Raw genomic sequence first — 13,365 nt, forward strand, 5'->3', positions numbered from 1 at the left:
TGAAAGGGAGACCCAAAAGATTCCTTTTCTTGGATGAAAACCTGCCTTGTGTATGTTTAAGGAAGGCTTGTGATTCGATATTTGCCTTAACCCATCCTGCTGCAGTCAGAGATGTTTCTCTCTCGACCCTCTTCATGCTGCTGGTCCTCACCACCTCTCTCACGGCAAGGTGGCTCAGTGGAATTGATCCACCTGAAAGCCCTCATCTTTTCTGTTTTACTCATCAGCCAGTCCAGTTTTCAGACCCATCTGCCTCCATAGATATTGGTAGCACAAGTTGTTGCTGGCAAGGAAGGAGCTAAACCACAAACAAGGAAGGTACAGGAGGGGGAAGACCAATCTACAGGTGAACTGATTTAGTAGGAATTTCAAAAGAGATCCTTTCCCGCTCAAAAAAATGCAACAAACCAAGAGTAAAATGATGAAACTTCACAACCTCACTAACTTGCTGGCCTCAATAGCAATTTACAACACAGTTTGCAAAGGTATATATTTCTCCCAAAAGAGCAGCATACAAAATATGCAGAGACTACCATGTTCCCACATACCTAGCTCCCACCTTTTTAGAGCCTGAACAGGATAACTCCACCTGGATATATACTACAGTAGTAGAACCAAAAACCCTACAAGAATAACAAGAAAGTATGTTTTAAGCAAGTGTCTTACTAAATGTCTGTTTAACCTTGTTCTGGTGGGAATACATGAAACCTTTGTGAACACTTTGTTCAGCACTGGTGAGAGTCCTCTGTAAAGCTTCAAGCTCCCCTGTGGTCAGCTGCGGAAATATCAGTGTAAGCTCTGACAGGAGCATCTCTTAACCACCGCACAAAAGCAGAAATACATCAGCAAAACCAAAGGAGATTATTGCCAGCCTCAGTGGATTCAATAGATTTCAGTACATTGAAAGAACAAGTTAAAGTTAATTGCATTAATTGCAAATAATCCTATAATATTATCTCCCACATCTAACTTCATTTATTATGTCCTGTATTAAAAAAAAAAGTTGTTTATGAATATCTTCTATCACAGTATAGTAGATGAACCTCTCCTTCTCCTCTAGTTTGTTTTTTGTTACTGTTTTGATTTGTTTGTCTTTAATTTGCCAAACTAGAAAGCTGATGCCTAGCACCAGGAACCATGTTAAAATATTGTAGGACCAGACCTGCTGTTGAAATTTGGACTAAAGCTTAATGAAAACCACAGGGTCTTCAGAACCCTACATGTCTGCACACATCTCTAGTGACAGGCTGGGGGCATGAGTAAATTCTTACATTAAAAGAAAATAAAAAATAATTAGAAAGTTATTAAAAGTTATGGACTGAAAAACCTTATTATATAATTTAAATAATCACCCACCCTAAATTCTCTGGCACTCTCCAGGCTCTACCACTTTAGTCCAAGTCTGAAATTGTTTAGACTGCAATGAAGACCTTGCTGAAATAAAATAATTTTAATTGGCTGTTTTTGTCTGTGACTAGAAAGCCTTTAGACTCCTCCCAATGAAAATACAAAGGGGAAAAAAATCACTCTAAGTGATTTTCTAAGTTAAGTATTTTTTGCTGCCAATGGTATATTTCCTTTTTACTTGAGCTTTGTTTCTGGTTTAATTTTCACAGTTCACACAGAACAACTAATCATATAATGAATATACTAGGTTGAAGGTGGGTTTTTTATACTTTTGCTGCTAGGTTTTTAGTTTTATAAAAATCACCTGCTGTATTCAAGATCTTATTTTCATAGTCTGTATAGAAATCAAATAATTCTATTTTAATACATTTTTGCTCTGGCAGAGATAAAACAGGTTCAGACTTGAAGACTTTATATAAACATAATATAGAATTGGGCTTTGCAATTATAAAATAAACAGAATAATGCAGTTCATGATAATATGGCAACTACAACATATGATCAGTTATATCTGTTTTCATTCTTGCACCATTTAACAATCATTTTCTCCATTCCTTGTAACGCCATGGAAAAAATATTAAGAGGGGTTTACAGTACTTGAACATTCTTTGAAACCTTGTTAAAGCCTTCCACACATTAAATGATATTTTCATTTCCCATTTACAAAGAAGCTGTGATCACGGAGAACATTGCAGATTTTTTGAAGATACATACATCTTGTGAGTAACCAAAGACGTGAAGTTTTGCAGAAGAATTTGACAAAACCAGAGTAGGACAGCTTGAAACACCCCAAGCACAAGCAATTTATTTTCATCTGAAGGAGGTAATGCTACATACCTCTATGACCCTCTATTGCTTTTTTGTTTCCAACCCCGGGAAGGACATGGGAATCTCATGAGGTTAAAGAAGGCCAAGTGCAAAGTCCTGAACTTGGATCAGGGCAATTCCCAGTATCAACACAGTCTGGGAGATGAAGGAATTGAGATCAGCCCCACTGAGAAGGACTTGGGGGCACTGGTGGATGAAAAAGTGTCCATGAGTTGGCATGTGCACTCATCACAAGAGGATCCTGGGCTACATCCAAAGCAATGTGGCCAGCAGGTCAAGGGAGGTGATTCTGTCCCTCTACTCCCCTGTCATGAGATCCCACCTGGAGTGCTGCCTCCAGCTCTGGGGTCCTCAGCACAAGAAAGACACAGACCTGTTGGAATGGGTCCAGAGGAGGGTGATTAGAGGGTGACTAGAGGGATGTTTCATGTCTCCTGTGAAGACCGTATGAGAGAATGGGGATTGTTCCAACTGGAGAAGAAAAGGGGAAATGATTATAGCCTTTCATTAGTTAAAGGGGGCTTGTAAGTAAAATGGGGACAATCTTTGTAGTAGGGCCTGTTGCGATAGGACAAAGAGTAAGGGCTTTAAAGTAAAAAAGGGTTGATTTAGTTCAGATATAAGGAAGAAGCTTTTGACAATGAGGGCAGTAAAATACCGGAACAGGTTGCCCAGAGAGGTGGTAGATGTGGAGATATTTAAGGTCAGGTTAAACAGGGCTCTGAGCTACTTGATCTAGTTAAAGATGTCCCTTCTCCTTGAAGGGAGGTTGGATTAGCTGACCTTCAAACCCACCCTTTTCTTACGATTCTATGATTTCACAGCAATGGATAAAAAGAGATACTGCCTTCGTTTCTCCGCGGCCCAGCAAACCAGGGCGTTTGGCGGGACGGAAGCGCCACCCCCGTGCGGCTGCAGTGGGCGCCGTGGCCGCTGGGTGGCGCTGGGTGCCCGCGGGAGCGCTGCGCAGCCCGCGCGTCGCGCACCCTCCGCGCGGCTTTGGCGGGAGCCGCGGGTCACGGCCGGCCCAGCTCCTGCCGGGGGCCCGGGATAGGAGTGCGCGAACGCTCTCGTCCCCTCCGTGACAGCTCTGGTCCGCTCGAGAGGGCAGTGTGGCACCGCACTGGTACCGCTGCTCTCGTGTGTGCTTGGTGGTTGAGCACGGCTGGCTCCATCCTCTTCCAGGTCAAAAAAGAAAGTTTATCTAGACGCAAATACCATCTGGAATACCATGAGTGGAGATGGTCTTATAGGCAATAACTGAAATATATCATAATGTAGACACATATGCTTTTAATTTTTTTTTTTTTTTTTGCAACTTCAATTTCTTCACGTATATAATCAGCATTGCTCCTTAATCCCAAAGAAACTATTTTCTTTTAGTAACTACCAATCTTAATGAGACCTTAAAATAACCGTAACCTTCAGTTATTTTAACCACTGCTGAGTCTGGAAAGCAGACAGTGTCAGTGTTAGAATCACAAGCAGAAACACTGAGTAAACTATGCTGAGCCCCAGTGGGGTCAATAGGGCTCCACAGGTATTTTCAGCTTGCAGAAATCTTATAACTAGTGAGAGATGAGCTGGAAAAACACAGCTCCTATCTCAAACACAGCTGAATCCTGGGACCAGAAGTTACCAAAATCATCTTTCTACTTCTAAACTGAAGAAATATCTTATAAAATGATTGGAGAAAGCTAAACATAAAAGTCATGTACCTCCTTTCAAGCCTTCTTAAGCAGGCCAATGAGTCTTAGTACAGCTTGCTCGCTTTTACCAAAATTACTTTAAAATCTTAGCACACTGAGGACATTTTTCTCAAAATCATATAATATTCTTTCACACTTCTGGAGCAGTAAGCAATTCTATAAGATTGACCACACTGTGGCTCAAGTGAGGGCTGCTGGTTTTTTTCTGCCAGAAGCAACACACTGGGGTGAAAAAAGTGAACTATATGAGGGAGATGCTGGATTAGCAGCCAGTGAACTGTTGTAATGATCCATTGCAGCAGCTCTGTGGCCTTGCTATCTTGAGCCATTAATCACCAAAGTTTCATCATCCTCTCTAACACAGGTCAGTCAGCTGATGCTTAAAACACCATATAATCATACTGTGCAGGCTTGTGCTTCGGGGCTGAATTTTGGGATTATGGTTGAAGATAATCCATTCAGGCTTTGGAAGCCTTTGTGCTTTTTTTTTTTTTTTTTTTTTTTTTTTTTTTTTTTTTTTTTTTTTTTCCCACTGCAGAATGCATTTATTTGACTGCAAACCAAGCCAGAAGAAGCACAGAAACTCTGTGACCATCTCACTGATTTTGGCTTCCTCTCCATCTCTGGACATTGAGACTGTGAGCTACACTTAAGTTAAGCTGAGTATTTGAAATCCAAATTGTCTCACACAGCCCCTGTCTGCAATTCAAGAATGATCCTAAAACTTATTTTCAGTTTTCCACTCCAAAGACAGCAGCAGGACTTTTCCTCTTGAGATCCTATTAGAGCTGGAATTGGTGGGGTTGCAGCAAATATACTTCAAATGCATTTATGTGATTTAGTTTCTGTGCAATTCCCCCCCTACCATGCACTCTCTGCAAAAAGGGCTGTAATTAGTGCTACTCAGTGCACTATGGATATCTTTATTTAATTAGTGTTGTTAAATTACATGGCAAAAAAGCAAGTCCTCCTCTCCTTTCATGTCCATGAAGGTTCCCACAGACAGCAGAACCAGAATCTTCCTGGGAAGCAAAGTTTTTTGACACCAGGCAGGAACTGCATATTCCTTGACATACTACATGTGGGCTTGACAGACTCTGTGTGTGACTGGAGACAGAAGCAAAGGCCTGAGGAGGGCAAACTTCAGTTCCTAGAGTCAGTTCATACACTGCTGATTTCTTTCAGCCCTGTTTCTGGATCACTACTGTCTTGAACAAGGATTACTTTTTGCCCTATTTCTACATTTATTTCCAAATACTAAGTTTGGACAAGGTACAGAGGAGTCATTGTTGAGTGTCCAATTTGTACAACAGGAGACCTACTATTCAAAACAATGAGTAGGAAGTAACTTTTGGGCACATTTTAAGATTCCATGATCTTAAAATATGATCTCTCACTAATGTATCCTGCTTTCAGAAAAATGCAGATTCCGGTACTTCATCAACGTTACCAGCTTGCTTGATACCCAAATAAAATAACTTTCTTGCAAGCATTTGACCACTGAAGCTGAATTTTTTATTACTGTTGTTTCCTTTACATCAAACTGACTTTCTCTAAGAGCAATATACCTTTCCCTGATTTAGAAGTACCACTCCATCCCATAAGCTAGTTTTATTCTGCAACAAAATTGTACAGTGCAAGGAAATGAGAAGGGGGGTCTTCTCCATCTGGCAGATGATCCTTAGAAGTAGAAAAGAAGATGTGCAGGCTTATGCTATTAAACTTTTTGAGTTCAAATGGGATCCAGCTGTTTGGGATCCACAGCATTCTTGCAGTTTAACTGTTCGCAGTATGTATACTTTCAATCCCTTTATTTTTGTTTTCTTTAATTGTTGGGGCCTGAGATCATAAACGCCTCAGCCTTTCAAACGTGAAGTGCAGCTCTTGGTAATTTGTTCTAATCAACTGCAGTAAGAAATGTCTGCTCCATAACCTTGAATGCTTTTTCTCTCCCTTGACAACAGAATAGACTTCTTACAAAAAAATAAACATCTGGTTTGAGTTGAACATCAAATTGCAGTTGTTTTAAGTGCCAACTATGAAATTACCTCAAATGTTTTATGTTTGAACATGATTTTTCAAGACAGCTAAATTTTTTAACTGTAGCACAAATGTGCATTTAAAATTGCTTTAGAAGGTTAAATCCCTTGAACATAGGGAGTTTTGTTTTTTTTTTTAATCATGTGTAGTTTGGTCACTCTTCTTGCTGTCCGTTTACAGAAATTATTATTGACATAAATTATTATTACAGGTTTTTTTACTATCAGATATGCCTCATCAGATGGTAACAGGAAGAAAAGCTTTGTCTAGAACTCAGATACTTAATTCTAAACTCTGGAACATAGGGAGGTACTGTCAAGACTGTCCAGAACTTACTAAGTCAAGCCAAAAACTCATATGGACCAAGATTACAGTCTGTATTTTCATCAGGAAGCTAAGCATTAAAACTCATATATAAGACTTCACTCATCTGAAAAAAAGTCAACCTTCTTTCCTTATCTAACATGATTTTCTAGAGATGAGTTTTACAGTCTCATTTGCATGACAGAATTTCAAATTTACAGCTTTACATAAATGTTGCTATTTTCCTGAAACTACCCCATTCTTGATCCACCACATTTTTGCAGGAGAGATTTTTCTTTTTTTTTCCCACTAAGTAGGTTTCCAATTCTCTCAGAGGGATTTTTTAAGATAGAGAACAGTACAATTTGAACTATTGAAAGCAAATTAAAATGAACAGCAAATTTGCCATTTTGCTAATGCTTGCAATTTCTCTATGACTGGAATTGACAGTGTTGCTGAGCGTTTTTTATGATGTTTCAGGGAGAGGGAAAAAAAATGTTTTATTCATTGTGAGAGGGCTCTAAAAGGGCACCAGGGAAGCGTAAATGAAAACCATTTTCATATTCCCTTCAGTATTTCTGCAAAACCCTTCTCCAAACCAAAACATAGTAACTACAAGTGCCGCCCAATAATAGCATTGTTTACTTCTTCCCTGATCAAAGTAAAACCACAAGGAGAATTAACAGGAAAAAAAATTTAAATTAAAGCACAGATGACTGCAGCTGCGCAAATTACTGGCAATTACTCTGGTGACTTCCAAATTGGCTGTGACCCAGTGTCAGTGGTTGTCTGTGCTTGTGCTTTCACCAAAGGTGATTGTAATTGTTGTGATGATAGTTACTCCAAGGAGAAATTAGTAATTACGAAGGTGGGACCACCTGATTAAAGTTTCCATATTATTCAGATGGCTATTCATAATACTGACTGACTTTATCTAGAATATTTGAATTCTGTAACACAGCTCAACTCTCAGATTCACTGAGGAACACACTGAAACTTTGATCATAATAAGAATCTGCTGATTGTTTCAGGTACTGCATGGGAAAAACAGTGACTGTTTGTGGACTGTAGATAGGAAGAATGACCTAATTTACCAACTGTTTTTTGCTGAAAGTGATCTGAACAGGTTCAAGGGACACAGGCCCAAGTGATCTTTGAAATCCATCGTAGACAAAAAAGAGCGCAATTTCATTCTGAAAAGCATCTAAACCAAACCTGACTAACAAATCCTACAATAGCAGGATTGTCTAGCAATAGCTAGACATTCACAGTGCCTGGAAAATGGATGTACTTGATTTTCTTTTTCTGAACGTCATCAGCAGATATATTCTTGTGTATGTGATTAGGGAAAAAAACACTACACTAGTCTTCAACTAGCAGTTCTTCTTGTAGCTTGATGAAAATGGCTTCAGTTACTACTTAAATAATACAAATGGATAAGGATGAAAATTAAGTCACAAAATCACAAGAGGTGAAGAGGTGAAATTGGAAGAGACCTCTGAGGTTATGTGGTCCAACGCTCTTCTCAAGCAGAGACACATAGAGCCAGTTGCCCAGGACTGTATCTAGATGGCTTTGAAGTCAATTTCTCACTAATTCTGTTCTCTAAATCCTCTAGTCTGATGAAGTTATTTCAGCTTATCTACTTATTAGCAAAACTTGCTAATAGAAAATTGCTGATAGAAAACATGATAAAAAACTCTTTGGTTTCCTTCAGTACACTGAAAGAGGTGACTAGAGGAAAACTGGATCAGGAAGTAACATGAAAATTGTTGCCAGAGAAACAACAAAACTTACAAGAAAAAATATTAAATGAGGATTTAAGTCCTGGAGACAATGCCCTTTCTCATCAGAAGTGCCATAGGGCTATTAGGTGAAGAAGAAGCATTCAGGACTGTAGTGACTAGCATGGAGTACTCAACAGGAATGCAGTCAATACTGTTTGCACTTATACATCCTGTCAAATAGATATGTTCTCAAACACCTAAGACAGTTTTTTAGAAAAGCTGTTTATTACTTTCCTTCTGCTTTTTTCCCCCAAAATTCACCTGGTTAATAACAAGAAGAACCAATAAAAAACAAGAAGAACCAATAACCTTCACCTAGTTTTCACCTGAGATATGTTACTGGTTTTGAAAACTGCTGAAGAAAGCCCCAGCTTCCTCAAGAAGCTTGCTTTCAACCTAATGCATGAGGCTGGACAAGCCCAAAGGATCTGAGGTGTGTTACCCTATTTAAATGTTCTCCTGTAGAAATAATTTGTGGAAATCTATTTCAGTTGAACTTATGACATAATAATGGAATAGCAATCAATATCAGAGCAGGATTATTTCATTACTTTACCACCCAAGAGTCACTAGTCAGTCTTTAAACCAAATACCATCTACTGAACTTCATATGCCTCCAGCAACAGGGAGGGTGAAACCTAAGGAAGCTGTTTTTCTGTGATTGTGAAAGTGGTTAGAGACTGAAAATTACTAATTTCAGAATAAATACACTTCCAAATTTTATGAAGGAGACATAAATTCATTCGCCAATTCGAGTAAGGATATTTGAACAAAGAAGAAAAATAAATAACTGTGCTTTTGTGTTGGGAAAGGGAATCAAAGTAAAACAGGAAGAAAAGGGTCAAAAAAACCTAGCTGCCTTAGAAATGTTCCACTGTTTTCTGGAGAAACCATGTACAGCGATAAAAGGCCTTGAGTCATGGAAGTTGGAGACTACTAGGGCAACTCAAGCAGAGAATACATGTGCCAAGGTTTTTTTGTGTCATTCAGTTTTGTATATACATTATCAAATTAATTACTTGGCTTGTTTATAATCTTAATACATCAACTCTGTAATTACGTGTGACAGCATCAAAATTCTGAGGAGGTAAATTGTGCATCCCCAAGGATGAACTTGTGAGGAAACATGCTGAACTAAGACTTTAAAAGGGGTTGAAATTAGTTGATTTTTAAGCTTCACATTTCTTTTGAAGGAAGGAGAAGGGAAGCTGTGCTCAGGAGAGGGGTCAAAGTTACCATGAGAAAATCTGTCAAAAGAGATGCTGGGAATCTTCACAACATAATTAATCCACTTTTTTCCTGCAATATAACATAAAAGGTTAATGAACACTCAGCCAGAAAGAACACTGTAAGGGCTCTAACAGATGTGTGGAACAATGTCAGTAAGAAGGAGTTAAGAGAAAAAATGGAAGGAAAAAAGGGTGAACATAAAAAGAGAAGGAAAGAGAAAGAAGCGGGAAAAGCCAAAAACTATACAAAGCCAAAAGAGCATAAGGGTTGCATTTTAAGAAATATATGCATGTTTTTGCTTCCTTCTCTCTATCTCTAGTTTCATAAATTCAGCCACTGTTTTGGACATCCAGTACAGTGTTCTCCTTCAGTCAGCGTCTCTGGCCCTACAGAGGCTGGAGGGGGTTTGGCTCTTATCAAGCTCTGACTCTGAGTAGAAAAGAATGGAAATTCAAGGAGGAGAGGTACATGAAGAAAATCTGCACAGTGCCAGCAGTGAGTAGCCTGACTGTTTAAATGGATGATTAAACAACTGTGTGCCTTGCGCTCTTCTAAGCCTGAGCCTGCCACATGCTCCAGGGGTATGCACCACTGCCAGTCAAACTCTCTGTCTAGGAAACTCCTTCTCCTGAGGCCAAATCTTCCCCCAAGAGCTTTTCCGTCTGTAGGGAGTGCTGGACTCCTGGACGGTCAGGGTGGATGGAGATATACGGTTTATTGTAAAGGGTGTGGGTGTGAGGCCCTGCTTGGAGCTGCCAGCCACAGCTCATGGCAGGCCCCAAGGAGTGGGGGCAGGGAGAGATAGGGAGAGAGAGAGAGAAAGAGATAGCGGGGGCAGGAGAGGATGCCAAGAGAGGGTTCCAAGATAGCGTCGGGTCCCCCGGGCACACCTTATCAGGGGCTTCAAAGTGGGCACGGAACAAGACTTGGGCCAATGGGATTACAGATACCTGATGCTTCAAGGGAGCGTTACAGGTGTGGATGAACCATACATTTTGGGGAGTGAGAAAGAACATTCCATTGACCTTTGGACCTGTCTGTAGGTAGAGGGCATTGTTTAATCAAAGGGGGGATTGCCTTCAACTGGCTGTACTATTGTTTTCTAGTTGTTTAGTGACAAATGTTTGATATCTCAAAACTTGTTCTCATCTCAATCTCGCTTATAGTTTCTGTATTTTCCAAATCTTTTGCCAGGCGATCATATTTATAAGGCTTTCCTATTTCATCTTCCCCAACATCCACCCATCTGGGCAAGTCAGCTGCAGAAGGGAATTTCTCCACACCCTGCACATTGCAGTGAGAACTCATGTGAAAGCAGAGGAAGAAGATCACATTCATACTAGAACACCACCTACAGGACTCAATTACCTTCTTGGTTTGTGGCTGAAATAATAATTGAGTTTAATTCTATGTACTTCCCCACATATCATCATGTCTCTTATCAGTAGAAGAGAACTCCATGACAGTATACCTTCACTTGTTAAAAATGATCCTATAGTTATCCTATAGTGTCGTAGCATGTTTTGTTTAAAGTTCATGTCTGCCCCCTGTTTTCCTCCTTAATCCCCTCCTCTCCCGAGCTGCCAGTCCTCCCTAACCCCCTCCATTCCAAGTTGTCAGTCCTCCCTTTCCCCACCCCTTTCTCCAGAATGTTCCTTGTCAATCCTCCCTACCCCTACCCTTCCTTCCAGAGTGTTCCCTGTCTATTTTGTCATACTCGACACCCTATTTGTTACTTTGTGTTATTCCACTCCCCTACTTCTCCTGATAGGTTTATAATAGTTTAGTCCCACCTTAGACCACTCCCCAGCTTTACCCTCATTGGTTAATGTTCCTGCACCCCTCCTCCTGAGTTACTATATAAAACTTCTGTTCACCCCTCCCCGAGTCTGGTCTTGGGGCTTCATCTTGTCCATCCCATAAATACACTCTGGTTTCCCCCAAGACCTGTGTCTTCGTTACCTGTCCCTGCGCCAAACCTGCCGATAGCTGGGATTGGAGAACTCGCAGGGGGATGGTCGCGCCCCTGCACTCGCCGCCCAGCACGCCCCGCGCGATGGCGCGCTGCGACACTATAGCACCTAGGCAACAGCATCATCACTTTGATGGGAGCTTACACATAGACCTCATGCAGCAATGCAAGTTTCCCATGACTTTCAGCAGCTTAAAAGATATTGTTTTTATTTCCAAGAAATGTGATATTTGCCATTACTTCTAATTTGACAGCATCAACCCACAGCTGCAAGTCTCATGCCAAGAGCCTGGGAAAGTGAGTGCGACATACGGCAACCTGTTCAGGGAGAAAGAGAGAAGCAGAAATGCTGTATGGCAGAGATGGAACTTGGCTGTGGAACCTCTCCTTCCAGCTGCTCCAGAGTCAGGACAAGTCTGGGATCCTATTTAAACTGCCTTTAGACCTGCTTACTGCTATGATACTTTGCTGCCAGAAGCATCAACCTACAGTGTGTATGGACCCTATTTTTTCAAGAGAATTCTGTCCTCAGTGGACTCTGACTACTCAGTGCACAGATGGGCAAGGGGGGTTATGGGGTGGTGAGAGAGTTGAAACACTCATATTCCTTTCTTCTAAAAAAGCCCAAGCAAACAGGAAGATCTGTCTCCTGTCTGTTAGACAGAGATGGAAGAATGAAACAATTCAGCTGGCCAAAACAGTCCTATGAGCACTTTCGGCCTTGAATTTTCATAACCCAGTCAAAGGTTCTGCATGCTGCTACCCTCTTTTCCTCACCAAGCCCTTGTTTGGCCATCATTCTTGTGGTTGCTGAAGTTTTATCTCCAGGCAAAATCTCCCTTTTCTTGTTTTCCCATCCTTGCCTACTGGCTACACAACTGGTCTGGAAGCTGCAGTTGGTCTTCTGGGCTTCTTGCCCACATACGGCTGTGGTGGAAATCTCAATGTCCTCATGCCTTCCCACTCTTCTTGCAGCTGCTCCCCTCTGGAAGCAGGAGGAAGGGTGTCCATGGCATCCCATCCAGTTAGGAGAAGCCTGCAGATGTTAAGCCCTTGCACACATGGAAGGACTCAGATCTGAGTGTACTTGGACAGAAGGCAACAGCACAGAGCGAGGCACCATGGAGGCAGGCTACAACAGGTAGAGAATTACCTGTGTTATGGAACAACCAGCTTGAGCAAACCAAACCAAGCAATCCCTGCTGCACAGAAGGTCTAAGATTTAACCTCCTTAAGTGAGTCCTTAGTGTTCTAAGGACTACTGCATAACAATGCAAATCACTGTAACAGGTGAACATTTGCATTCATCCTCCCTTCTCTGAGGACTGCCTTATCTGTTCACCTTTTAGAGTGGGATGCCCTTTGATCAGAGATCTATAATTTGCATAGTAGAGCTCACTATCCCTAGTGTTTGTGCATTGTCAGATGCAAATAAACAACCCAGCTACCTTGCCAACAAGCAGCAAGCAGCAGCAACGTATATTATCAGCAGTGTTATTACCCAGCATGTTCTGGATGGACAGATGGAGGGGATGAGCATCCACCAGCAAACAGCACTGTCATTTTAACAGCATTCAGGTTTGTGCCAGCTTAACCTTACTGGGAAACTACAATTTGTTTCCCTCCCCCAGCTTTGTTTAGCATACCAACAAACAAGGGAGTCACAGAATAACTGAGGTGCAGGGAACTTTGAAATCCACACAGTGTTTTAAAGAAATAAGTGAAAAAAAAATTTAAACCCAGTATGTTTACATGCAACAAGAACGCTGATACCAAAACTGCAGTCCACTGGGACATTCACCCCCTAAGAAATAGCTTTTGAAATAAACCCATTTTTCATAATGTTTTCTAGTTCTTTGTTTCTCTCCATCCCCTCCAGTCTTATTGCTGCTTGAGATAGCCCTTGTCAGGACAATTTAGACAGTCATCAAGAGGTGCCAAATTACAGGGACCTCAGGTTTTTCACAGTTAGTTGTTCTTTCCACTGCCGGACTCTTCTAAAGCAAACAATATTGAATTAATATCTTTTTACTGTATCTGTTCCTCTGCTCTGCTGTTTCCCATGGCCTCGCAAAGGAAGTGTGATTGC

The sequence above is a fragment of the Vidua chalybeata genome, chromosome 1, assembly GCF_026979565.1.
Source record: "Vidua chalybeata isolate OUT-0048 chromosome 1, bVidCha1 merged haplotype, whole genome shotgun sequence".
NCBI lineage: Eukaryota > Metazoa > Chordata > Aves > Passeriformes > Viduidae > Vidua > Vidua chalybeata.